General features: G+C 43.1%; 1 protein-coding gene across 6 annotated transcripts in view; it reads right to left on the bottom strand.

Moving 5' to 3' along the window:
- The window catches only part of PPM1A (protein phosphatase, Mg2+/Mn2+ dependent 1A), a 75422-nt gene that overhangs the window by 29672 nt on the left and 17965 nt on the right, over positions 1–27785 (bottom strand). For 2 of the 6 annotated variants that reach the window (XM_084836363.1, XM_084836334.1), the window contains exon 1: positions 24612–25160. The exons of 1 other annotated variant lie outside the window; for it this stretch is intronic. The gene's annotated coding sequence lies outside the window, so the exon portion shown is untranslated. Of the gene's footprint in view, positions 1–12802; positions 13012–24611; positions 25260–27785 lie in introns of those variants that run through there. 3 more of the 6 variants (XM_084836384.1, XM_084836373.1, XM_084836344.1) reach the window with 3 other exon arrangements.

The following is a 27785-nucleotide window of genomic DNA, read 5'->3' as shown; positions in this document are numbered from 1 at the left end:
GTCTTAATATTCATCTTTGTAAGCCACTCTGGGAGCCTTTTTTGGTTGAAGAGTGGGGTAAAAACACCCTAAATAAATAAATAACTCAAATATGAAATTACTGATCTTCTAACCAAAATATGCAACATGTCCCTAAGATCAGTTTCTGTACCAGAGCACTGGAAGATGGCCAATGTAACACCAATTTTTAAAATGGGACCCGGGGGCAGGGGGGGCCGTCTGGAAAATTACAGGCTGGTTAGCTTAATGTCTGTTCCTGGTAAGTTGGTTGAAAGCATAATTAAAGATAAAATTAGTAAGCATATAGAAGGACAAGCCCTGCTGAAAAGGAATAAACACAGCTTCCACAAAGGTAAGTCCTGTTTTGCTAACCTTTTAGAGTTCTTTGACAGTGTCAATAAACATGTGGACAGGGGTGATCTTGTAGACATTGTTTACTTGGACTTCCAAAAGGTTTTTGACAAAGTCCCTCACCAAAGACTCCTGAGCAAATGTAGCAGTAATGGAAGAAGAGGACAGGTCCTCTTATGGATCAGTAACTGGTTAAAGAACAGAAAGCAGAAGGAAGGAATGGTAAATTCTTCCAATGGAGGGAAGTAAATAGTTGGGTCCAACAGGGATCTGTATTAGGACCAATGCTTTTCAACCTGTTCATAAATGATGTGTAATTAGGAGTGAGCAATGAAGTGGCCAAGTTTGCGGATGACATCAAATTATTTAGGGTGGTTAAAACAAAAAGGGATTGTGAGGAGCTCCAAAACGATCTCTCTAAACTGGGAGAATGGGCATCGAAATGGCAAATGTGGTTCAGTGTAAGCAAGTGTAAAGTGATGCATATTGGGGCAAAAAATCCCAACTTCAAGTATAATCTGATGGGATCTGAGCTAGCTGTGACCAACCAAAAAGAGATCTTGGAGGTGTAGTGGATAGCTCGATGAAAATGTCGATCCAGTGTGCAGCTGATGTAAAAAAGGCGAATTCCATGTTAGGCATAATTAGAAAATGAATTGAGAATAAAACAGCCAATATGATACTGCCTTTATACAAATCTATGCTGTGACCAAACTTACAATACTGTGTACAGTTCTGGTCAACATACCAAAAAAAAGATATCAAAGAGCTGGAAAAAGTGCTCAAAAGGGCAACTAAAATGATTAAGGGGCTGGAATATCTCCCCTATGAGGGAAGGTCACAACAGTTGGGCTTGTTAGCTTGGAAAGAAGGAGGGTAAGGGGAGGCATGAGAGAGGTGTACAGAATTATGCATGGTGTGGAGAATGTGGACAGGGAGACATGTTTCTCGCTCTCTCAAAATACTAGAACACGGGGTCCTCCCATGAAGCTGATTGGTGGGATATTCAGGACAGATTAAAGAATGTACTTCGTCACACAGTGCATAGTTAAACTATAGAATTCAATGCCTCAAGATGTAGTGATGGCCATCAATTTGGATGGCTTTAAAAGTGAGTTAGATGAACATCTGGAGGAGAAGACTATCAATAGCTACTAGTCCTGATGGCTATGTGCTAACTCCAGTTCCAGGGGCAGCTTGTGGGTTCCTGGTCAATAGCTGGTTGGCCACTGCATGAGCAGAATGCTGGACTGGATTGACCCTTATGGCTCTTATGATGGGCGAAATTACCCTGAGTGAATTCCTTATTTCCTTGGATAATAACAAACTCACCCATGTAAGCTCAGATGAGTTCTCCCTTAAAATGTTACGTGCCACCACATTATGTTCCCTTTCCTGATTGGCTGTTTTCACATGGCCTCTCACAGAAAGATTCCATCCACTACCAGCAGTAAGTGAAGTACACATTTACTTACCAAACACAATAAAAGTAATGTATGAACAACTACACAAATCTGATCCAATGAGAGTAAGCAAGTTAAGTAATTATGAAATTTGGCAGCATCACTAATACCTACATTTGAAACATTGTTGGGGAAGGGGGAGGAGAATTCTGAGGGACTAAATCTAAAAGAAATGACAAATGATAGAATATTACAACTAATTGAAAAATTAAAAAGTAATAAGCCAGATGGAATTTTTCCCAGGAATTCTTAAAAGAATTCAAAGGTATTAATCTTTTACACATATTATTAAAATCGTCCTTCTTGCAATAGGATTACAAGGCAGCAGGTATAATGCCTATCTGTAAAATGCAAAAACCTCAGGGTCAAAGGATTTAAGAATTGTGGTTTAAGCTGATGTATCAATGGCAACTGATGCCTCTAAGGGCACAAGAGTGTTCTAAAAGTAGTTCAAAGTAGTTGAAGCTGTAGAAAATACCACAGTACCCTACTATACACATGGTGAGATTGCCCTATTACATTCTGGCCTGGGGACAAGGCAATCACTAGGGAAGTAAACCCCAATTGCCTTTGTTGGCAATTCTGGATATTCTTCTAGAAAGTCAAGATCATATGTTTGACTTTTTCCCCTTCCCTACTTAGTGGATTCCTATGTAGGAAACCTTTTATAAATAAAAATATTTCAATAAAGATTTATGCCACCATGACTCTTTATTGGGTGCTGTTTGTAAGGGGCTAGGGGAGGGGGAATATGGCATCCCACACAAGTTTAACTCAGCTTTACAGAGGAGATATGGGGAAAGAACCTGGTGCTATTCTTGATGGCAGCCATACATTTTTATAACATTAGTTTGATAAGTCACACATGTGACATTTTTATCTTGTGTTTCCACCAAAGAGTTCAGGGCAGTGTTCAGAGTTCCATCCCACCCCCACCCGACCCATTTTATCCTTTCAGAAAGTACATTAGGTTGAGAAATAATAACTGATCCAAGGTCACCCAGTAAGCCGCATCATGGAGAATGAATTTGAATCCAGGTTTCCCAGATCCCAGTTCAACACTCTTAACTACTAGACTACCTTGGCTATATAGTTTGGGCCTCAAGCCCATCCAGGGAAATTCACTGCTTCTAGGCTCAGATCAAAAGCATATATTCTTCACATAATGCAATTAACTTATGGAATTCACTACCACTAAGACATTCTGATGGTGGCTATTAGTTTAACTTTATTTAAAGTATTTTTACCGCACACCTCACCCCAAAAGGATCTAGGGGCAGCTTACATGCAATCAGTGAAACAAGACAGTTTTCACATGATTACCAGAGTTACCAATCCTCAGGAACAGCTGGGGGGGGGGGTGCGCACTGGGAACTGCAGCATTCAGGAGTATTGGGAAAGCCCCAATCCGTAAACAGACCACCCACTCACAGTTCTCTGGATCCAATCAATTGCATTTAAAATCCTTCATAGCTATCTAAACTTATATCTTCTATATGGTCATGGTGAACACTGCATGCAACACTTGTTTCACTCTCAAGACACTGAGTTCCACTGCCTTGGGGCCTCCAGCCAGAGTTAATCATAATGAAAGCAAATTTAATTGAATTTCAAAAAACAATTTGGCAAACAATGCAAGTGCCACTGGACTAGTCTGAAACTGTCCATCTGCAACTATGAAGTTCTTTCTACAATTCCAACATTATATATTTTAGACGTAAATAATGTGGTCTCTAGCCTATAACCCCATGTTTTATGGAACCCTCCAAATCTATATTACAATAGTGAATCCTCTAATTAACTGGCTCAGGAAAGAAGTATAAAAAAGAAATGTTGAAGCCAATTGTGGCATAAGGAAATCTTTAAAAAACCTTCACACCTGCAGTTTTATTGGAAACACTTACTGCATTATTGAATTGGGCCATTATGAGAAAAGAAACAAATTGAGGCAGCCCTATGTAGCAATACATATCTATATACACTACCCAGCTGCACAAAAAGTCAAAGGTTACTGTTACTTAATTCCATCACAGCAAAAAAGTGAAAATAAGTTGCAGGTTGCTGTGTTACTGCCATTTAACAAGAACCATGAATACAATATGCTTCACAACAGTTTTCAGCGGCCAGCTGATCCAATAAGATATTCATCTATGTGAAGACATGTTTTAACTAAGTGCTAACAGCACATTATTCGTCATGATACAAACAAGTTTCATCTTCTGTTACCAGGTGTCATTTAAGTCTAGCGGTTAGAAAAACGTTCCCTTAAAATAAAATGTAACAATCCAGTTACTGATCGAAATGTGAATCACTGAGTTTTATGGCTCTCGATCCAGGGAAGCATATAACTGCCAGTCTTAACCTTGTGTATTTGAATCAGTGCACCTTCTCACACGCTTAACAGTTAAAACATGTGCAGCAATACGTGGCTGGATAAAAGCCAACACTACTTGCATAAAAGCATGAATACACTCCAATTTGCTGAGCTTTGCATAGCAAGCTATATTTTAACAGATAAAGCAGTCATACGTCACTTCTACCTAATGCTGCTCACATCTGATCAAACAGAATATTGAAGACTAAAATTTACCTTTCACTACACTAGATTTGTTATTTAGTTAAAACTTAGATGCCAACAAATAATAGCTCAATTATAGTTTATATTAAATTTTAATTCAGTGTCACTCAGACCATCTAAATACATTTCAAACTGAACTTGTAAACACAAGAACAAGGAGGTCCTTTTAGTAAAGAAATTAAACTAGAGAGATTTCTCTGTTCTTAAGAAACATTTCCCTCGTCATACCTGATACCATATTTCTTTTCTAGAGTTTTTCAATAATAGGTGTAGAAATTCTGATGCAAACCAGAGCATAGGTTCAAAGGTAACACAAGAAGAAAGGAACTGAAATGTGGGGAGGAAAAAAAAAGATCAGTATTGAGGGGAAGGAGCAAAGAGGTGACAATATACAGCCTTGTCATACTCCTTTCCCAATTTTGAACCAAACGGTTGTTCCATGTCCGGTTCTTACTGTTGCTTCTTGACCCTTGTACAGGTTTCTAGATTTTGTAGGATTTTGAGCATAGCCTTGCTCGCATGTGAAATGAGCGCAACTGTACGGTAGTTTGAACACTCTTTGGCATTGCCCCTCTTCGGAATTGGAATGTAAATTGACCTTTTCCAGTCTTGTGGCCATTGTTGAGTGTTCCAAATATGTTGGCATATTGAGTGCAGCACTTTAACAGCATCATTTTAGGATCTTAAATAGCTCAGCTGGAATACTGATATCTATGCTAGCTTTGTTGCTGCCTCCTGAACAATATTACAGACCTCTGTCCATAGTTTCTCAGGCACTCTATCAGGTCTAATCCCTTAACTCTATTCGTCACCTCCACTGTATATTCATAAGGGATGTGATTTAAGTCGTTTTTGTTGTTCAGTCGTGTCCGACTCTTCGTGACCCCATGGACCATAGCACGCCAGGCCTTCCTGTCCTGCGCTCTCTCCCAGAGTGCGCTCAAGTTCATATTCATTGCATCGGTGATGCTATCTAACCATCTCATCCTCTGTCGTCCCTTTCTCCTTTTGCATTCAGTCTTTCCCAGCATCAGGGTCTTTTCCAGAGAGTTTTCTCTTCGCATTAGGTGGCCAAAATATTTGAGCTTCTGCTTCAGTATCTGTCCTTCCAATGAGCACTCAAGGTTGATTTCCTTTAGGATGCACTGATTTGACCTCCTTGCAGTCCAGCGGACTCGTAAGAGTCTTCTCCAGCACCACAGGTCGAAAGCATCAATTCTTCGGCGCTCAGCCTTCCTTATAGTCCAGCTCTCACAGCCATACATTACTACTGGGAAAACCATAGCTTTGATTAGATGTCGGCAAGGTGATGTCTCTGCTTCTTACTATGCTGTCTAGGTTTGCCATAGCTTTCCTCCCAAGGAGCAAGCGTCTTTTAATTTCATGGCTACAGTCACTGTCTGCGGTGATCTTGGAGCCCAAGAAAATAAAATCTGTCACTGCTTCCATTTCTTCCCCTTCCATATGCCAGGAAGTGATGGGGCCAGATGCCGTGATATTCGTTTTTTTAATGTTGAGTTTCAAACCAGCTTTTGCATTCTCCTCTTTCACCCTCAACAAGAGGCTCTTTAGATCCTCTTCACTTTCTGCCATTAGGATGGTATCGTCTGCGTATCTGAGGTTGTTGATAATTCTCCCGGCAATCTTAATTCCGACCTGTGATTCATCCAACCCGGCGTTTCTCATGATGTACTCTGCATATAAGTTAAATAAGCAGGGTGACAATATGCAGCCTTGTCGTTCTCCTTTCCCAATTTTGAACCAATCGGTTGTTCCATGTCTGGTTCTTACTGTTGCTTCTTGACCCTCGTACAGGTTTCTCAGGAGACAGGTAAGGTGGTCTGGTACTCCCATCACTTTAAGAATTTGCCACAGTTTGTTGTGATCCACACAATCAAAGGCTTAGCGTAGTCAATGAAGAAGAAATAGACGTTTTTCTGGAATTCTCTTGCTTTCTCCATGATCCAGCGAACGTTGGCGATTTGATCTCTAGTTCCTCTGCCTCTTCGAAACCCAGCTTGTACTTCTGGTAGTTCTCGGTTCGCATTCTGCTGAAGCCTAGCTTGTAGGATTTTGAGCATCACCTTGCTGGCATGTGAAATGAGCGCAATTGTGCGGTGATTTGAACACTCTTTGGCGTTGCCCTTCTTTGGAATTGGAATGTAAACTGACCTTTTCCAGTCTTGTGGCCACTGTTGAGTGTTCCAGATTTGTTGGCATATTGAGTGCAGCACTTTAACAGCATCATCTTTTAGGATTTTAAATAGCTCAGCTGGAATGCTGTCATCTCCGCTAGCTTTGTTGTTACTAATGCTTCCTAAGGCCCACTTGACTTCACTTCGAGGATGTCCGGCTCAAGTTCAGTGACCGCACTATCATGGCTATCAGGGACATTAAGATCTTTCCTGTATAGTTCTTCTGTTTATTCTTGCCACCTCTTCTTAATCTCATCTGCTTCTGTTAGGTCCCTGCCTTCTTTGTCCTTTATCATGCCCGTCTTTGCACAAAACGTTCCCTTGAGATCTCCAATTTTCTTGAAGAGATCTCTAGTCTTTCCCATTCTGTTGTTTTCCTCGATTTCTTTACATTGTTCATTTAAGAAGGCCTTCTTGTCTCTCCTTGCTATTCTCTGGAACTCTGCATTCAGTTGGATATATCTAACTAGCTCGAAGTGGGCTAGATGAAACAACGATCCGGTGGATCCACAGTTGGCTACAGAATCGGATTCCAAGAGTGCTTATCAATGGGACCTTCTCAAACTGGGGAGTGGTAACGAGTGGGGTACCGCAGGGCTCAGTCCTGGGCCCAGTGCTCTTCAACATTTTTATTACTGACTTGGAGGAGGAGGTGCAGGGAATGCTGATCAAATTTGCAGATGACACAAAATTGGGAGGGATAGCTAATACTTTGGAAGACAGAAACAAAATTCAAAGTGATCTGGATAGACTGGAGCGCTGGGCAGAAAACAACAGAATGACATTTAATAGGGACAAATGCCAAGTTCTGCACCTAGGAAAAAGAAACCAAATGCACAGTTACAAGATGGGGGATACGTGGCTCAACCACACTACGAGCGAGAAGGATCTTGGAATTGTTGTCGATCACAAGCTGAATATGAGCCAACAATGTGATGTGACTGCAAAAAAGGCAAATGCTATTTTGGGCTCCATTCATAGAAGCATTGCTTCCAAATCCCGGGAAGTACTAGTTCCCCTCTACTCAGCACTGGTTAGGCCTCATCTGGAGTACTGTGTCAAGTTCTGGGCACCACACTTTAAAAAGGATGCAGACAAACTGGAGAGGGTTCAGAGGAGGGCAACAAAGATGATCAGGGGACTGGAAACAAAGCCCTATGAAGAGAGACTGAAAGAACTGGGCATGTTTAGCCTTGAGAAGAGAAGACTGAGGGGAGATATGATAGCACTCTTCAAGTACTTGGAAGGTGGTCACAGAGAAGAAGGCCAGGATCTCTTCTTGATCATCCCAGAGTGCAGGACACGGAATAATGGGCTCAAGTGACAGGAAGCCAGATTCCGGCTGAACATCAGGAAAAACTTCCTGAGTGTCAGAGCAATACGACAATGGAACCAATTACCTGGGGAGGTGGCGGGCTCTCCCACACTGGAGGCCTTCAAGACGAGGCTGGACAGCCATTTGTCAGGGATGCTCTGACTTGGATTCCGGCATTGAGCAGGGGGTTGGCCTCGATGGCCTTGTAGGCCCCTTCCAACCCTACTATTCTATGATTCTATGATCTATGTTCTTCCCCTTTCTCCCTTGCTTTTCACTTCCCTTCTTTCCTCAGCTACTTGTAAAGTCTCATCAGACAGCCACTTGGCTTTCTTGCATTTCTTTTTCTTTGGGATGGGTTTGAGTTGCTGCCTCCTGAACAATGTTACGGACCTCCGTCCATAGTTCCTCAGGCACTCTGTCTATCAGGTCTAATCCCTGAAATCTATTCCTCGCCTCCACTGTATATTCATAAGGGATATGATTGAGGTCATACCTGAATGGTTGAGTGGTTTTCCCGACGTTCTTCAATTTCAGCTGAAATTTTGCAAGAAGCAGCTCACGATCTGAGCCACAGTCAGCTCCAGGTCTTGTTTTGACTGACTGTATAGTGCTTCTCCATCTTTGGCTGCAAAGGACATAATCAATCTGATTTCGATATTGACCATCTGGTGATGTCCATGTGTAGAGTCGCCTCTTGTGCTGTTGGAAAAGAGCGTTTGCTATGATCAGCGTGTTCGCTTGGCAAAACTCTATTAGCCTTTGTCCTGCTTCTTTTTGTACACCAAGGCCATGCTTGCCTGTTATCCCGGTGATTTCTTGACTTCCTACTTTAGCATTCCAATCCCCTATGATGAAAAGGACATCTTTTTTTGGTGTTAGTTCTAGAAGGTGTTGTAGGTCTTCATAGAACCGATCAACCTCAGCTTCTTCGGCCTCAGTGGTTGGGGCATAGACTTGAATTACTGTGATGTTGAATGGTTTGCCTTGGATTTGTACTGAGATCATTCTGTCGTTTTTGAGATTGTACCCCAGTACTGCTTTTCCCACTCTTTGTTGACTATGAGTGCTACCCCATTTCTTCTAAGGGATTCTTGCCCACAGTAGTAGATATGATGATCACCTGAATTACATTCGCCTATGCTTGTCCATTTTAGTTCGCTGATTCACAAGATGTCGATGTTCAATCTTGCCATCTCATGTTTGACCACCTCCAGCTTACCTTGATTCGTTGACCTTACATTCCAGGTTCCTAAACAATATTGCTCTTTACAGCATTGGACTTTCTTTTCACCACCAGACACATCCACAGCTGAGTGTCCTTTCGGCTTTGGCCCAGCCGCTTCACTCTTTCTGGCGCTACTTGGAAATTCCTTCTGCTCTTCCCCAGTAGTATATTGGACACCTTCTGACCTGAGGGGCTCATCTTCCGGCGTCATCTCTTTTAGCCTTGTGATACGTTCCATGGGGTTTTCTTGGCAGGAGTACTGGAGTGGGTTGCCATTTCCTTTTCCAGTGGACCACATTTTGTCAGAAGTCTCCACCATGACCTGTCCGTCTTGGGTGGCCCTGCACGGCATAGCTTATGGCTTCACTGAGTTACACAAGCCCCTTCGCCACAACAAGGCAGTGATCCATGAAGGGTTTTTTTTTTTTTAGCTACACTGTCTTAAATCTGCTACTGCGTTTTAAATATCTGCACTACTGCAACTCTGGTTGCATTTTCATTCTATAGTTTTAATCTATTATATTTTATGTTGTATATTCTGTTGTATTTTTGTGGTTTTAATTCTGTGAACCACCCAGACAGCTTCAACTACTGGGCAGTATAAAAATGAAATAAATACCTCAATTCCATTTTAGTAATCATGGAAGCAGTTATACAGATACAAGCCTAAATGCTTCGTAAGTGAAAGTAATAACCCAGAATAGGATTACAACTGATATGTAGCACAGTATGTCAAACCAACTCCACTTACTTCATGTAGCATACTGTTGTAGCTACAGCAGCACACACCATTCTGTGTACCACTACAGCAGTTATCTTGATGACAGAATGCCTGGAAAGTCTTTGCACCTCTAAAACAATTTAGGTATTTGTTTTTCAAAAAAACAAAACCACCACTCCACACAATACATGGAACACCAGACCAAAACATACCAAAAGGAGGAAGCCTTTTAAATTATTACTTATTTCTAACATTTCTCTGCTGTCAAAGCATTACCCAAAGCAGCATACAACATATGAAAGTACCAATAAAATCACAACAGTAAAACAATTTAACACACTCTGAATAGCAATCTAAAAAGTTTTAAAAACATCTATAACAGCATCCATAATGTCAGCTATATGTGATGTAGCGACTAGAGAACTGGATTTAGACGAGAAAAACCTAGGTTCAGATCCCCACTCGTATATGGAGCTTACTGGCTGACCTAGATTCAGTCACTCTCAGCCTAACATCTCACAAGGCACGATATAAATAAAATAAGTACAAGTAAAAATACGTATTACACTGGTCTGCCTCAATATGAGGCACTCAAAAAGACTCAAAACAATTCACTAAAATAAAAATGATAAATAAAATCAAATATATACCACATTACAATTCACACCCTAAAATGGCATAAAATGAGCAGCAGCAGAATTAAATACCAAATACAATCACTAGTCAGCACTAAATGCCATCCTGAAGACATTTTAAGCGGCCACTGAAACAGAGAAGTGGCTACATATGCTGTGAAATGGCAAAAATCTATACCCTCACAGTCCTCAGTACTGTAAAAGCCAGGACATGAAGCTGTGTCTTCTGCAAAGAACTAAGAGTGTGAAACATAATGTATAGAGGTGATCCCAAAGGTACACAGGACCTAGACCATGTAGGGTTTTTAAAGGTAACAAAAGTGAGAGTAAAAAATAACAAAACACTTTCAACTGGGTCCAGATTTAGGAACCAATGCAGCTAAGCCAAAACAAAACTAAAAACCAAAATGCTCCATGCAGCAAATGAGCCACAGAATTCTGCACTGGCTACAGCTTCCAAACTGGCTTCAAAGGCAATTCCACATAGGGGACACTATAATACGGTATGCTATAATGAAATCACCAAAGCATGAATGACCAAAGCAAAATCCCAGTCAGACAAGCAGTCACAGATGACGCACCAGCCAAGGCTAGTGAACAACAATACAGGGTGCTAATGAGAATCTACTCATAAAACAGGATGCAGGAGAACCCCCATGCTACATACACCTGGCTCGCATGACATGCCAGGCTCACTGTGGGTTATTTAACCACAATGAGCTGTGGCATGTGCTTGGGCGCGTGCGCCCACCATTATGAATATGCAACCCCCAATGGGGTTACAGTGTACTGTCCAAACCCGGCCACCATGGTTTATGCAAGGGTTAAGCAACCCTGGCATAACCCTCAGTTTGTAATAAAGTTATGAGATGGTTGTTTAACCCTCCAATAACCCACAGTGGCCAGATTTGGACACAGCCCTGCTCAGGGTTGCATATTCATAATAGTGGCAGCACATCATCCAGAATGCACTGCAGCTTATCATGGATTTAATGACCCACAATGAGCCCGATATGTCTATGAAGGGCTTTTTTTTGCTCCAAGATTACAAACCATGCTGACACTTCCTTAAGGGGTGATAACTTCTGTAACCCTAGGGCCTTATTCATGCATTCCAAAGAATGTGTGAGCGCTCAAAGCAGGGACAAGGCAATGTATGCTGGCACCATCTCCAACATCTCCGTGTGCCAAGCCCACCTTTCCATCCCCGCCCTTCCCTGAGGTCTGAAGCAGGATTCTATTCACATTCAACTAAACATAAGTAGAATGCTCTGCCAATCAGGGACCCTGATAAAAATGGGTTCCCAATCTCTCAGAGTGTACAACTAGTATTCAACTGAATGCAAACAGAACCCCGTTTCAGATCTCGTCACTCTATGCAGCAAGGATGGTGAATACAGGAATGGGTCCCAGCACACACAGGGACAATGGGGACAGGGCTAGGAAACATATCCCCCTCCCCGTCTCCACTTTGAGCCCACACACATTATTTGGAACACATGAATAGGGCATACATCTTTAGCCTATGTGATACACCGTATGAAAAGTTTAGACCGCTATTTGGGCAGTACCCAAGCAGACCATTGTGCAAGCTGGGTCCACCGCCAGTTCCATTCCAGGCAGTACCCACCACTTATGCAACAGGCATTTAGCACTTCCTCTTGGAACTGAAAATGAGCAGGAAACGCTTGTTTCTGGAACATGATGGGACAACAGAGCTCATGCCAAGTAGCTCCACTGACTTGTCCTGCTTCAGAAAAGAGCATTTCCACTTGTTTTGAAGCTCCCTAATGGAAGCACTAAATCCCCATTACACAAGCAGTGGGTGCCACTTGCAGAACAGAATCAGTGGTGGACCACACTTACAGAAGGGCCACTTGGATACTGCCCTGTAACTGCTCAATATATGATGAAATAGTTTTCTGAAAGCAATACAATCACATATACAAAACAGAGATTTAAATGAAATACTGTGATTTAGACAAATATTCCGAGTTGAATCCACACCAGAACTCAGGTAAGTTCTGCTCATGTTGGGAGGAAGGGGACAGCGATTTTCATCCATTCCTCCTCCATGCTGCAGCACCCTAAAAAACTGCTCTGGAGGGCCCTATGCAACCGTGTAGGAGGTGCCGCTGGTGGATGCAGGGTGACAGGGAAGTAAGTGACAATTGCTGTCCTGCCCCCTTCCACTGGATCCTAGTTCCCTCCCCAAACAAAAGGAACCTTTTCATTTATGGAGGGGCAAGTCTGGATTCAACACAACAAATGAGAAACTTTATGGAAATAAATTTGGTAAACTGTAGAAGATCTCACCTGCTATGGCAACTGTTGCTCAAGCACTCTTATGGGAAGCATGTTACTATTTTTGTAGTATGTTGAAGCCTGTTTCGTTAGACAATAAACACTAAAGGTTTATGTTCAATTTCAGAATTCAATCATTAAAAGTTCTGAAGGAATCATTGGAGGGTCACCCATCTCCCTAGACTGTAAGCTTCTGGGAGCAGGGATAGAGATGTGAAGGCCTGGAAAAAAACAGAAAACTTAGGAAAAAAGGTTTCTACCAGGTTTTTTTGAGGACTGTTTATTTTCCTGAAAAATTGAAGCTTTGGATTATAAAACATTTCCTTTTAGAATTTAAGACAAAGTATTTATATATTGTTACCCAGCCTTTACTCTCCACAAAATTATTTCTAAAAGCTATGTAATAAGAACACTACTATAGAAAGACTAGAGATGTCAAATGTCTGGAAATAAAGAAGACATGGTGGAAAATATTTTTTTAATCCTCTGTCAAATTCCCAGCATAGTTAGTTCTTTCATTCCTTATTAAAATTATGGATCTAAAGTATGTTTTACTGATAGACATTCCCAACATGTGAGTAGAGTCACCATTGTGCATTCTTGACAGTAAATGTGCATTCTTGACAGTTTGGGTTTTGTTCTATAGAGTTCTGTGTTTATTTATATATTTATTAAATTTATTAATTGCCCATCTGGCTGGTCACCCAGCCACTCTGGGCAATGTACAACATATAATAAAACAGTTTAAAACAAAAAAATTCTACAATAAAAACATTTTCTAAAATACCCTAACCCACCCCAAATGCCTGCCTGAACAACCATGTTTTTAATGCACGGCAGAAGCTCATTAAAGAGGGGGCATGACAGAGTTCCTTAGGGAGGGAGTTCCACAGAGTGGGGGCCACCACAGAAAAGGCCCTCTCCCTCGTCCCCACCAGTCTAGCTGTACTGGCTGATGGGACAGAGAGAAGGCCAACGGCACTCCTTAAGACAGGCTGGGCCGGAACCATATAGGGTTTTAAAGGTCAAAACCAACACCTTGAATTTGGCCCGGAAATCAACTGGTAACCAGTGCAACTCCTTCAGCATTGGAGTGATGTGATCTTGCCGGCGGCTGCCTTTAATCAGGCAAGCTGCTGCGTTCTGTACCAGCTGCAGCTTCCAAACCATCTTCAAGGGTAACCCCATGTAGAGTGCATTACAGTAGTCTAAATGCCTCTCATTTAGACTACTGTAATGCGCTCTACATGGGGTTACCCTTGAAGATGGTTTGGAAGCCGCACCTGGTACAGACCAAGGCATGTACTACTGATGGGAGCAGATGGTTGGGAAGGAAGGGGCGAAGCCGCCGTATCAGATGGAGTTGATACAGCACTGTCCAGCTCACAGTTGACACCTGAGCCTCCATGGACAGCTGGGAGTCCAAAATGACCCCCAGGCTGCGGACCTGGTCTTTCAAGGGTAGCCGTACCCCATTCAACATCAGGTCAACTTCCCCCAGCCTCCTCTTGTCTTCCACCAAAAGTACCTCGGTCTTGTCAGGGTTCAGCTTCAGCTTATTCCTTCCCATCCAGCCAATCACCGTCTCCAGACATTTGGACAGGGATTCTATGGCCAACCTTGGTGAAGATTTGAACGAGAGGTAGAGCTCCGTGTCATCCGCATACTGATGACACCACACCCCAAACCTCCTGATGATAGCCCCCAGCGGCTTCACATAGATGTTAAATAGCATCGAGGAGAGGCTGGAACCCTGTGGTACCCCACAAATGAGTGGCCACGGGTCCAAAACCTCCTCTCCAAGTGCTACCCTCTGGTACCTGCCGGAGAGGAAAGACCAGAACCATCATAATACAGTGTCTCCAATGCCCAACCCCTCCAGGCGGTCCAGGAGGATACCGTGGTCAACGGTATCAAAAGCCACTGAGAGGTTGAGGAGAACAAGGAAGGAGCATTCACCCCTGTCCAGAGCCCTCCTCATATCATCCACCAGTTTCTGATGCTGTAGCAGTCATTTAATGTAGTTCTAATCTATTCAGACAATAATTACAAATTTAATGAGTTTACTTTTAAATGTTTTAAAATTAATGATAATTTTATGAGCAAACTAAGTTGTACATAAAATAACTTTAGGGCGCAACCCTATGGGGATAGTTGACCATCTTCGAACGTGGAGGCGGCCGACTATCCAATGTAGGGCAGGCAGAACACAGAGGGGATCCTCTCCTCCACACTCCAGCTGCCCTGCCTTTGCAACTAAATGGCCAATTTCAGCTGTCTAGCCAGGGTGTGTCCGAGCGAGGCAAGGGGAGGCCAGACAGTGCATAGGAAGCGTCATAATGGCACTTCCGCTGTCTCCTCCCCTCCCCGTCTCCAGGAACGCCGCCTTTCCGCCTGCTCTGTGCTGCTCTTATGAGCACAGTGCCAGGGAGGGACCGCACCGCCTATGAGGCGGCAGAGGAGGGGTTTCTGGGAACTAAAAAGTCCTATGGATGTCTAGACACTGTCTAGAGGCCATAAGATTGTGCCCTTAGGAACAGAAAGGCTGCTTTATGTTCCTAAGCCTGATGTTTTAGACTACAATGTCCAGCATTCCTGACCATTGGCCATAGTGCCTGAAGCTGCTGGGAGCTGAAGTCCAAAGTATCTGGAGGATACCAGGTTGGGGAAGGCTGTCTAAAAGCAACAAAGTGATTTTAGATGTGCAAAGAGTGCTAAAATTAGTATTTTTTTCAATTTTTCCAAAATGTACTATTTAAAAAAAAAAAAAACAGAAAAAAAAGGTTTTCCTCCATGGCCTCAAAATTTCCAGAAATGTTACATCTCTAGGCAGTGACCTTTTGGCCAACGCAATGTCTAAACTCCAATGTACAATGATGGCACTGTATAAACAAACAAACCTCCTCTTTATTTTTTTCTAACATGCCCAGAAAAGTACCACATGCATGGTTGCTCAGGTACTCAAAAATGTCAACTTATCACCTAGAAATCTGGAACTATTTTCCATCTCAGCTCAGGGCTGTCATTTAAAATTAAATTTTGTTTTTTCTGTTATCCAGGAATTTGAAATATTTACTAGCTCAGTACCTACTATATTTCATGGTTGGCTATTTTGGATGTCAACTTTTCCTGCATTATTTACAAAAGCCTGACTCAAAACATTGCCTTTTAGCTGGATTGCTGTAACCACTGGAATAGAAAAGCCAAAAAATTATCTCACTAACAAATTGGGCCATGTAATGTCCTGATATATGCTTGCAGCATGCATTTTAACAATTGATGGGCTATTTCCAAAAGCTCTGAAGGAATATCCTTTCAAATATTATAGCATATATACAGAGACTGCTGTACTCTAATATTATTTCTCAGTTTTAAGAGCAGAAACTGAATTAGAAAATATTCATGTAATACCATGTGAACTGATAAAGGAGATGAAATATATACATAGATAAAATGTATCATGAACAATTCTGTAACAAACAGTGCACCATTTGCCTAATTCCAAAAGGGCAAGCAATACGTAACACTGGTCATCCACTAGCAGAATGGATTTCCCCTCCCCCATGTGCCCCCCAAATCTGCTCTGGAGGAGGACAGGGAAGTCCACTCATGTGACATTGGATCCAACCCATACACTGGAACACATCCTGCGAGTACTACAGTTTGCAGTGTAGAGTAAACATCCCCAAATCCCAGGATGCACTGAACCAGCAACTACCACAACCTCTGAATTGGTAGAAGGGGAAGAAATGGAAGCAGTGACAGATTTTACTTTCTTGGGCTCTAAGATCACCGCAGACGGTGACCGTAGCCATGAAATTAAAAGACGCTTGCTCCTTGGGACGAAAGCTATGGCAAACCTAGACAGCATAGTAAGAAGCAGAGACATCACCTTGCCGACAAAGGTCCGTCTAATCAAAGCTATGGTTTTCCCAGTAGTAATGTATGGCTGTGAGAGCTGGACTAGAAGGAAGGCTGAGCGCCGAAGAATTGATGCTTTCGAACTGTGGTGCTGGAGAAGACTCTTACGAGTCCCCTGGACTGCAAGGAGGTCAAATCAGTCCATCCTAAAGGAAATCAAGCCTGACTGCTCATTGGAAGGACAGATACTGAAGCTGAAGCTGAAATATTTTGGCCAACTAATGCGAAGAGAAAACTCTCTGGAAAAGACCCTGATGCTGGGAAAGACTGAAGGCAAAAGGAGAAGGGGACGGCAGAGGATGAGATGGCTAGATAGCATCACGGATGCAATGAATATGAACTTGAGCACGCTCCGGGAGAGAGCGGAGGGCAGGAAGGCCTGGCGTGCTATGGTCCATGGGGTCACGAAGAGTCGGACACGACTGAACAACAACAACAACAACAAAATTCCATTTGACTCTTGTGAACACCTGGCTCAGAAGTTATATGCTGCTTGTGTGAGTAGATAACCACTCCCCATGAGCCAAGGACAAAGCAGAAATAACCCATGCATCAGCTCCAAGTCTGCATGCAAAATGCATTCTGCCCATTTCCAATTTAGGTTTTAAGCATTAAATTACTTCCATAATTGTCAACACATATGGACCAAATTGCTTGTGCCTTACGTAATGCCAACAGCAACAGTGCATTTTGCATTATAGCCTTAATATAACTTAGGGCACAATCCTATGCATGTTTAGACAGAAAAAGTCCTAAAACTCCCACACTGGCTGGGAAATGCTGAGAGTAGACAGAAAAAAGTCCTACAAAACTTATTGCATTGGTTAGTAACATTTAGCAATGGGCCTTACCTCTGAGTAGACAAAAACAGGCCTGTGCTGTGAAATAAGAATTGCCCCATAAATTATGACAGTGTATTTTATCTAGTTTTAAATTTATGTTATTAAAAATAGCATTTAAAAACACCAAGCCTCATCCTGCTTTATGGCACCCAGGAATGTGTCAATAAGCCAATTAAGCTGGAATACTTGGATTTAAACCAATATACACCGCAATCCTAAACACACTGGGCAGAATCCAATGGGACACTTATGCTCCCACTGATTCATTTACACCCTGCTGATTCCCTTCTGCAATGTTGGATCCTGCCGATTCTGTTGCGCAAGCAGGACCCACTGCTTATACAATGGAGATTTAACGCTTCTCAGGGGAAGCCCTGAAACGAGCGAGCTCCACCAATCTGCCTCCTTTCAGAAACTAGTGTTTCTGCTCATTTCAGGTTGCCCCAAAATGGGGGCTGCTTGCAAAACAGAATTGGTGGGACATAAGAGAATCTGTGGGGACATAAACACCCCGTTGGATTCTGCCCATTCAATGGTATTTATGCTTAGAAACAAAGGCTCGCAACCCTGGATTTAATGAAGGTGGGAACAGTGGTGCAATCTCAAGACCTGACAAATAAATACAGCATGGAATACAATGTTCACTCCCAGCAAAACGAGCTGAACTGGAACTACTGAAGTGCATGGACTGGCACCACTTTACCAAACAGTTGTCTTTGCCAAATATAGCACATCAACATTCAGAGCTCTACAGTGGCCCAGAGCTGAGCAGATATCACAGGGATAATTCCTCACCCCAGCTTGGGAGAGGGCCAAGGGCTCACCACCATACCAAAGAGTGAGGACTGCTAAGGCAAGCAAATTTGTGGACCGCTGGCTATGCTACAGCTAACTCTGTACTACATCCACACGGTCACATCTATTTCAAAACAAGTATTTAAAACAAAACAAGGTTTGTAAAAAAAATTCTTGAATGACACATACACATTCTTGATACACTCAAAAATAACATTCTACTAAGTGTCAATTACTTCACATAAATGTGCTTTGGATCACAGGTATACATTCTGATAATATATGGAACTCAATTCCTCTAAAGTCAATGGAATTTACTCCCAGTTAATAAACTCAATCCTGCCAAAGCATTTTGCAATCCAGTTGAGTTTAATGGGGAAATTAAGCATATTCTCTCCCAATGAAATTAATGGGAGTCGAAGTGTTTAAATATGGTTGGACTATGCCCAATGTGTACAGGATCAAGATACCACTTTCTATCAAGGTCTGTGACACTAGTAGTCTGATTCTAAATATAGACATGCTGACAAGGAAGTGCTCAAAACAGGACACTCTTTGCCTAATCCATTCAATTCAATACCACCTGTGTACTCACAATTCAGAGTGCTCAGTATTATTTATTTTTAAGAGAATCCCCCTTAAAAAAAAGTTAAATAATAAAACAGCTGAGATTAATTTAGCTTACAATCTTACTACAACGGTTCAATGTGGATTACTACAGAAATAAAAATATTCCTCTTTACAAAAAGCAGACTATATACTACAAACCAAGCTTACTACACTTTGGGGATGGGATGTCATTCAAACGACTGCTTATCTGAATGCAGTCATATATTCCCAAATACTCCATGAAGTCAAGAATACTCTAGTGGAAGCCTATATTTCTAATTCCATCAGGTGACTGAAGCACAAGTAAGGGATCCTTGCACCTTAGTCTTACAGAACTGTGGGTATACACATTTCTTTAAAAAGCAGGCACCACCACCCCATTCCATGCACTCTAATTTCTAACTTTATTTATATCCCACTTTCCTCCAAGGAGCTCAAATTGGTGTACAAGGTTCTCTCCCTGTCTTTTCTCCTAACAATTCTATGAGGTAAATTAAGCTTAGAGGGAGGCCACATTCAGACTTAACACTAAATCACAGTTTAATGTTACATGAACAAGATTAGACTCCTCCCAGACATGCATGTTCAGGGTTCAGAAAATTTGCCTTCACTTGTAGTTTTGTCCAAACTAGGGATCATGGTTTACAACTATGGTTAATTTCAACAAGCCAGCTTCATAACCCATGGTTTGAAGTTGGTTGGTCTTGAAACTAATCACAGTTAAACCACAATCTATAACTGTATGAAATGAGTGGGGTTTAAGGGAAAGCAAAAGGAAAGGCTTCCAAGCTGCTTGGGAAGAGGGAGGAAGCACATGAGGCCAGACTCATTCACATAGCTTTAAAACCAAGGTTTAGGGTTACACCTGAATACAACTAATGACTGGTCCAAGGTCGCCAAGTGAGCTTCATGGCTAAGTGGAGACCTGAACCTAGGTCTCCCTAATCCTAATCTGACATACTGAACCACTAAACCTAATTCAACATACTAAGCCACTACATCACACATTTAAAACTGGATTTTCTCTTTACTGTTTATGTGTTTCAAAGTCTTTAACTGTATGTTTGCGCTGTATCATATGAAAATTGAAAACAACCTTATACTGAATAAGACTATTGGTGCATCTAGCCCAGAACTGTCTACTGGGAACAATTCTTCAAAGTCTCGGGTTAGGCTTTCCCAGTCCTGCCACTTAAGCATTTTAATGGAGATGCTAGGGACTGAGCCTAGGACCTTCTATATGTAAAACATGTGCCCCACCACCAAGCTATAACCCTCCTAAGAATTTGGAATTTAATTTCATTGTTTTAGTTTTGTGGTTTCATAAACCTTTGTTAAAATTCTACTAAATTATAGCTTCAAATACCTGATTAATGTTTAGTCTTTCGATTATGCCTACTAAGTTTACTACTTACTAGATTAATAAAGCAACCCTAAAAATCAAAGCTCAGTTCCTACTTCCCCTTCAAGAGACCAAGTTTTGATCCTGTTGGATTTCACTAAATCAGGAACTCAATTCTTCTAACTCCTTCCTTCCCTGTTCCCATGCAGGAGAAGGCAAAGGAAAGCACGGACAGAGTTCCAATTATTCTTGGTGAAGAGAGGACATGAGAATAACCTTGCTCCCACTCTATTCCAGTGCCAGTGGGGTGTAATGGCTACAATGTTGGACTGGGACTCAGGAAAACTAGGTTCTAGTCCTCACTTGTCCATAAAGCTCACTGGGCGACTTTGGGCCAGTCACTGACTCTCAGCCTAACCTAACTCACAGGGTTGTCGTGATGATAAAATGGAGAGGACTATGTAAGCCGCCTTGGGTTCTTTGCAAGAGGAAAAAGGGTGGGACAAAAATATTATAACAAATAATAAATTCCCAATAAAGGTCTGCTTACAGTTTGGTGTTTTCCACCCATCTTAGAGCCACTGAGTGCAGATGTGCAATTAGCCACTCACCTGAAGCAAGTAACTGGTCTAGGCATGTAGCTAACTGGTCTATATACCTGCCAACTAAGGATAACACTGGTGAAGTGGACTCTAGCCTACAAAAATTATGCCATATATAATGTGCTAATCAAGGTGTTACAGGACTCTTTGTTGGTTTTGCTGCAACAGACTAACATAGCTATCACCTCTGGAAGTTTTTACCCTGACAGTTACATGCAGGGGGATGCAATGGTAAAATGTGTAAACTGAAAGGCTGGTTGAGAGGTTGAATAAGGACAAAGTAGAAAGAATGAGTAAAAATTATGGATAGAGCGGGTCTTAAAACTGAGAAAGCTGAATCTACAGAACACAGTTAGTTGTATGTGGCTAAGTCACTACCTCTCAACCTTAGTTCCTCAGCAAACTAAAGAATGTGAAAATAACTAAGAGTATTGTGGCACCCTAAAGACTAACAAATTCATTCTGGCATTAGCTTTCATAGACAGTCTCCATGAAAGCTTATGCCAGAATAGGAAGGCTGAGCGCCGAAGAATTGATGCTTTCGAACTGTGGTGCTGGAGAAGACTCTTATGAGTCTGGACTGCAAGGAGGGCAAATCAGTCCATCCTAAAGGAAATCAACCCTGAGTGCTCATTGGAAGGACAGATACTGAAGCTGAAGCTCAAATATTTTGGCCACCTAATGCAAAGAGAAAACTCTCTGGAAAAGACCCTGATGCTGGGAAAGACTGAAGGCAAAAGGAGAAGGGAACGGCAGAGGATGAGATGGCTAGATAGCATCACTGATGCAATGAATATGAACCTGAGCACACTCCGGGAGAGTGCGCAGGACAGGAAGGCCTGGCGTGCTATGGTCCATGGGGTCACAAAGAATCGGACACGACTGAACAACAACAACAAAGGTGCCACAAGACCCTGTACGTTTGCTGCAACAGACTAACACAGCTACCCCTCTGTAAAGAATGTGAAGCATATGATAATTATCACTTAGTATCCTTAATTGTAAACCAATTTTATTGGACAGAAGTCACCTACATTTGCCAGATAACTGCTTTATAATAAGGTATGAAAGGCAAATATGTTTTAAAAGAGAGAAGCAAAGTTTGCCACATAAGATCCAGCACTAAAGGAAATAAACCCAGCTCCAATGGGTGGAAAGTAGCATGATGAGAGTTCTTAAACTATTTTGCCATGTTTAGAATTAGTCTCTCCCCGTCATCTGTACGTATAAATATTCCAACCATCTGGCTCTTGAAGAAAGAGTCTCAGAGGAAGATTACCTGGCTACACTGTATCCTCATATATTCCTTATTTTTTCCAGATTCTGCTTCCAAATGCTCACTTCTACATTTACAGCTTTATTAAGGAAAAAGGAAAGAAAATTGACCAGTCCTCCTGATGGCTTTACTGCTTCTTTCTGGGCTCTTGATAGTCAAGGCTCAAGAGAACTGAAATCTTAACTTCACTCTTACAGCTTGACAACGCCTTTAGCAGTGCAGGCACTGCAGCACTCTGCTTGCAGACTCAGGAAAAAATTGCTAGGTCACATTTGGGTTGCTACTGTTATAATCAAAAAGCCCTTGCAAAGTAAGAAGTTTAAATCTGATTAACTGTTAACTCAAATTACAAATGTGTCAAGGAAATGTCTCTTTAGTGAATACTAAGATATGATGATACAAGTTGCTGACTATGTTCCAAAATATATACCTACTTCTACATAAACATAACGTTTTGCAGTGATTCCTCAATAAGCCAGAGATGCAATCCCAACACACAAACTATAAAACTAGTCCATCATAAGCAAGACAATACTTACCTCATTGAAATAACATCACAACTTGCAGCTGTCCATCACTAAACCTGAATCCTAACCCCAAACCAGTGTTTTCAAAACCCATATATAAATTTCTGTATTTGAACCTATCGGAAACAGAGCTGTGCATATTCTATAATCACAATGTAAAACCACAAGATTGCATACCGGAGCTAAAACTCAGCATCCAGGCAATCTCAACTTTCACTTTTTTCAAAAAATAAGCAAATTCTTCATTATGGCTAAGACAGTACAGAAAGTGTGTGGGCAATACCTAATGAAATCTGTGGATGAGAAGGCTGAGCAGATTCGGCAGTGCTTGGGGGCAGGGCTTCTGCACCCTGTGTAACTTTTTGCCCCTCCCCACATATGCAAATCTGCTTGAGTTCCATGATATATACAGGCTGCATCCTTTCTTGGTGAAGAATCGGGAATATTTTTAACATACAACAGATGTAGCTCTAATAACAACATGCACCATAAAAAGGCACAGGATTACTGCAATGTAAAATAGCACTTTGCAGATGTTTAAAAAACATACTAAATTTCTATATTTCAATAGGCAATAGTACAGCCCTCTAAAAACAGTGTCTCACACCCACTTCAACTTTTCAAAATATCCTAAGAGGCAGCACATTTACATAATCCTTTGTTTTGGTTCATTTCCCTTACCCACACCTTTTTTTTCCTAAAAGAGACAGCAATAGCTGAGCCTGTAGGAAGCCAATCACAAAGGCAGACTACTTTATAAATATTGCACATTTGAAAATATACACCTAGCGAAGTGGATTATGCAGCAGGGTGGGGTATTTTATAAATAGAGTCATTTATTAATGGTTCTCTGTGAATGATAGGAGAATGCTTTGTGGCAGGAGGAGAATGTGGGCTTATAACCATTATTAATAAATCTTGGCAGACAAGGAGATTTTTCACCCACCATCCCTCCAGGGGAAGAAACAGACATCATGCTATGTCACCACCAGATTGGGTTGACACAATGAACTCAGAGAAATCAAATCTCAAACACATATATCCTTGAAGTGCCTCTGTCCTAAGTGATTAAGCTTGCAGTGCTAAATACACTTACCTGGAAATAAGTTCTATACTATGTGATTTATAACCTTTGATATACTAGACCACCATAATTGCATGCATCCATAAGATATGCCTTGGAAATTTTGCTCTGACACTTTAGAAAAAGAAAGCTTGCAAATACCACCAGCATTGTAATGACAGCACTAATACTGTACAAATTATGTACTTTTAAGACCTCCTAATAGCTTTCTCCCCCAGAGACTAGTGAGGAGAAAGGGAAGGGGGGGGGGAGAAACCAAACACCAGCAACTGAAGGCATATTCTTCGAGGCTTACCTTAGCCCCCAACTTCCTCCCCTCCTTCTTCCGTCCTCCCCCACCACCACTACCACCGAATTTCTGATTGTAAGCTCCTAGGGGCAGGGACCTGTCCTTTGCTTTATTACTTCTGAAAGACCCGTATATAGTGACAGATTAAAAATAATTGATTACAGCAACATTATAATTTCAAGGCCAATAACAAACCTTACGGGAGAGGGAAGGCGGGAAGGCACAACAACAAAGGCAGTGCAACCTGCATTGACGTATTCGATCCCCAAAGCCAGTTTCCAACAACCCCCCTCCTCTTCAGAATGCCAGACGTTAGCGGGGTATGGAGGATCCCCTTGAGAAGGATTACAATGTCACCCCCTCCCCAACACGTACACACGCGGGCGGGACGGCCGCCTTGCCTTGCCTGGCCTTCCTCCGCCCTGCTTGCTTCCAGGCCCCGAGGTCCAGGCGGCGGCCTCGGCCTCCTCCTCCTCCCAGGCCCCCCACTCCATCCAGGCGCCCCACGAGCTCTACCACCCGCTGTCTACTTACCACCGTGCCCGGGCGGCCAGAAGGGGAGAGGGCTGCAACTCCGCGCTCCGAAGCGGGGTCGGGATGTCTGGTCCGGGCAGGGCCGGGCCGGGCCGGGCCGGGCCGAGCCGAGCCGGCGAAAGCGGCCTCGCCTCAGTTCATTCACACGGGGGGGACGACGGCGACGGCCGCTGCTGTTCCTCCTCGCTGGTCCTAGGGGGGAACCGAGCGCTCATCTCTCCTGCCCCCCCTTCCCCCACCCCCCGCCCGCCCTCTCCGTCTTTCCTTCTCCTCAGTGTCGCCGCCGCCGCCGCTCGCGCACTCAGCCTTCCGCGCCACACAGCGAGGCCCCCCCTTTCTTTTCCCTTCCCTCCCCCCACCTCCGCTCAATTCCCTCGGGCGGGCGGGCGAGCGGGCAACCAAGCGAGGGTCGCGCACGCGCGAAAGCACCACCCTGCGCGCGAGAGACTGTTGGGGCCGGGGTGGGGGGAGGGGCGACGGAAGGGGAAGGGGGGGGAGAGAGAGAGAGAGAGAGAGAACCAGCGACGCGAGCCCGAGTTCGTTTGTCCCGCGCGCGCGCGCGCGCGAGACAGGATGACTGTACAAGACGGGGGAGAGGAGAAGGCGCGCGCGCGCGACCGAGCGAGCCAAACTCCCGCCCTTCTTCTTATATGGCCGGCCAGCGCGCACGCGCGCGCCTGCCTGCACGCGAGCATTAACGCAGGCACGCCATCTCGAGCATTGCCTTCCTGATCAGCCAATGAACGCGCGCCTTCTTTTTCCCTTTCCTCCTGTTCCCCCCCCCCCACCACCTCGCGCTCTCTGGTAGCAGCTGCGACAACTGTTGGCTGCTTTTTATTATTATTGCCGGCTCTGGTGCAGAGCCCGGATGTTGGGGGCGAAAGAGGGGGGAACCGGGGAGGGGAGGAAGAGAGAAGTGGGGGAGGCGTTGGCTGAGGCTTGGTGGTTATGACATCACCCTCGCTCCCTGCTGGGCCTGCGCCTTTTTCAGGGCTGAGAGGAAAGCGGGGGGGCGCATGACTGACCCGGCGCCCGGAGGAAGGGGGCGCTCAAGGCGCAGCTCGTATACCGCCCCCCCCCCCCGCTCTCTTTCATCGTTGCTGTCGTTCAGTCGTGTCTTTCATTAGGAGGTTTTAAATTAGGCTTGGTGGAATAGATGGAAGTCTATCAAATTATTGTTCACAACCTATTAAATGTGTGTGTGGGTAGGAGTATGAAAACATACTCATGAAAGCATGAAATATGAAAACATTACATGAACAATTACATATAAAATATTAAAACACTTCCCATTTTATCACCCTCAGGATCACGTTTACTCTGGTTTCCTGCTCTCCTTTCATCCATTTCCCCACATATACACACCTTTTTCTCTCTTTTTTTTTAAGTACTCCTGCCCCATTTGTTGTTCAGTCGTTCAGTCGTGTCCGACTCTCCGTGACCCCATGGACCACAGCACGCCAGGCCTTCCTGTCCTGCGCTCTCTCCCGGAGCGTGCTCAAGTCCGTATTCATTGCATCGGTGATGCTATCCAGCCATCTCATCCTCTGCCGTCCCCTTCTCCTTTTGCCTTCGGTCTTTCCCAGCATCAGGGTCTTTTCCAGGGAGTTTTCTCTTCGCATTAGGTGGCCAAAATATTGGAGCTTCAGCTTCAGTATCTGTCCTTCCAGTGAGCAGTCAGGGTTGATTTCCTTTAGGATGGACTGATTGGACCTCCTTGCAGTCCAGGGGACTCGCAAGAGTCTTCTCCAGCACCACAGTTCGAAAGCATCAATTCTTCGGCGCTCAGCCTTCCTTATAGTCCAGCTCTCACAGCCATACATTACAACTGGGAAAATCATAGCTTTGATTAGACAGACCTTTGTCGGCAAGGTGATGTCTCTGCTTCTTACTATGCTGCCTACGTTTGCCATAGCTTTCCTCCCAAGGAGCAAGCTAAGTGTCTTTTAATTTCATGGCTACAGTCACCGTCTGCGGTGATCTTGGAGCCCAAGAAAATAAAATCTGTCACTGCTTCCATGTCTTCCCCTTCTATATGCCAGGAAGTGATGGGGCCAGATGCCATGATCCTAGTTTTTTTAATGTTGAGTTTCAAACCAGCTTTTGCACTCTCCTCTTTCACCCTCAACAAGAGGCTCTTCAGATCCTCTTTGCTTTCTGCCATTAGGGTGGTATCGTCTGCATATCGGAGGTTGTTGATAATTCTCCCGGCAATCTTAATTCCGACCTGTGATTCATCCAACCCGGCGTTTCTCATGATGTACTCTGCATATGCCCCATAGCCCTCCCTTTTCAAATTTTTGTCTTTCTCAGTCACATGTTCACTTAGTGTAGTGTGTTCCGTTCACTAAGTTAACACAAAAAAAGCCCAATAATATGCTTTTTAAAAAGAGGGAGAAAGATATCCCATATAACCATTTTCTGCAGCCTCTACAGAGGAAAAATTTGAGGGGGGAGGAGCCAGAGAAATTTAAAAGACAGTAACAGAACAAGCAGCCAATATATAGTAAGAGATCAGAAAGACAAAAGGCTGTGTATAGAAGAAACAGGGAACGGTGCAAATGAGAAGGGCAGCAGTTGATAACACTGCTCAAAAAGGCAGAGAAAGTGTTGATATACACATGGAAAGATATCAGAGGACTGCCTCACTGATTTTTCCCCCTCAGCACAAAAGATCCAACATATCATGAATTCAGAGTTCCATCAAGGGGGAAACATGGGACTTGAAGTCTATTTAAAAGATTTTCCCCCACCTTTCCCAAAAATAGTCCAAGGTGGCTAATGTCATCAATAAACTATAAAAATATTAAAAATTCAACCACAAAACCTAGACAATATAAAAGAGCAAGCTAGAACATAATCTATAAAAACATCAGAAAAAGACAAAACAATAAGTACCATTCACACCTCTTACCCGCAGTATAAAACCATATCAACTAGCTATTAAAGCCAGATATAATAGACCAAAGGCCCTTCTTAAAAAAGAAAAGAAAAAAGAAAAATGTCTGTCCACCAAAATATCATAAAGGAAGGGGTAAACTTCCCTCAGGAGGGAATTCCAGAGCCTTGGCATGACTGAGTAAAACCATGCAGTTTTATATCTGATTACAGGCTTTCCCAACCAAAAAATGTATTGAATCAAGCCAGAACTGGCTAATACAGGTCACAGATTAC

The sequence above is a fragment of the Heloderma suspectum genome, chromosome 1, assembly GCF_057233095.1.
Source record: "Heloderma suspectum isolate Gila_16-S chromosome 1, 16-S_ref, whole genome shotgun sequence".
In the NCBI taxonomy this organism is placed as follows: Eukaryota; Metazoa; Chordata; class Lepidosauria; order Squamata; family Helodermatidae; genus Heloderma; species Heloderma suspectum.
The sequence above is the reverse complement of the archived record's forward strand: the minus strand, read 5'-3'. Positions and strand labels throughout refer to the sequence as shown.